The sequence below is a fragment of the Hemibagrus wyckioides genome, linkage group LG14 (assembly GCF_019097595.1).
Source record: "Hemibagrus wyckioides isolate EC202008001 linkage group LG14, SWU_Hwy_1.0, whole genome shotgun sequence".
Classification (NCBI taxonomy): domain Eukaryota; kingdom Metazoa; phylum Chordata; class Actinopteri; order Siluriformes; family Bagridae; genus Hemibagrus; species Hemibagrus wyckioides.
Window position 1 is genome coordinate 25,449,067 of NC_080723.1, and position 1,333 is coordinate 25,450,399.

The following is a 1,333-nucleotide window of genomic DNA, read 5'->3' on the forward strand; positions in this document are numbered from 1 at the left end:
ATCTCTCATCATGAGCCTGACTCACTGATACCGATCATAGCAATAACTTTTCAGTTTCAGTAATCACCAAAATGTCATCATCATCATCTGTCTAAAAACGGATAAATAGCCACATGTTAATCAGTGAGAGTTTCTTCTTATGTAGGATGTTGATATTTTGTAAAATTCCATGCCCTGTAGACCCAATAAAAGAAATGATATACAATTACATGTATTTAATTAATTACATTTATTCAATTGTAACACTAGTTTAGTACTATAATACAGTAAATTGGTGTATTGTTAGACTGTTAAGATTCCACAATTCCACAATTATGTAACTAACGTATTTTAAGGTGTGGCAAATATTTTGTTCCAAGCAGATGATTAATCTGTTCCTAGTAGTACTTTAACGAAATTATACGTAATAGTTGATTGAATGGAATGATGAAGAATTAACATGTGCCTGTGTTAAATTGAGTTCTCAGTGGTGTTTAACAGGATGGAGAATAAACACGTGTTTATATTATCATAAGATGACACACACCAGCCATTTAAATAACTCCAAAATATCTCCATCAAATCCCAGTTAGTGTAGACGAGGTCTCATTGTGTTTCCGAATTTCATGACATGTGTGGTTTGTAACCCCCCCCCCCCCCCCCCCAAAACACACAAACACACACACACACACACACATACAGTACACACACATATGAGGGTATTTCAAACCTCTACTAGTTTTTGAGGACCAAGAACCACAGGAACTGTGCTGATATTGGATTACACAGCTTTTCTGTGAAGTAGTCTTTGTGGATGGAGTTCTCGAATGATGAGTAGAACTTACAGCCTTACAGTCTTTTAGTCAGTGTATGCTCAGTCTATAGAGTGTTAGTTTTTCCTCCAATCACATTTTCAGGGAAAATAATGGAATAAATAATCCTCTTTCTTCATCTAACTTGAAATGAAATCTGACACCAAAAGGCACTGGACAGACATCATTTTCCATCTTAGATTTATTTCATTTATACGCCTGAGCAGCTGAGGGTTAGGGGCTAGAAAACAGGAGATCAAGGATGATCATGGGTCAAGGGTTCCTAAACCATGACAAAAACTTAAACACTGATTACTCTTCTCAGGTAGTGTGGGACAATGTCAAGAACCACTGGTACAGTTCCCTGCCTGACCACCAGAGGGGGTTCTGACAGGTATATTACTCTACCTTGTTGAATGTCACGTGTCCTGTCACCTGTTACCAATCCGCTCTTAATGTGTTGACTTGTTTATTCCTGCCCTCTGGTGTCCCTTTGTCGTCATTGTGGGTTGTGTTTGGTTCCTTGAGTTTTAATCAGGTTT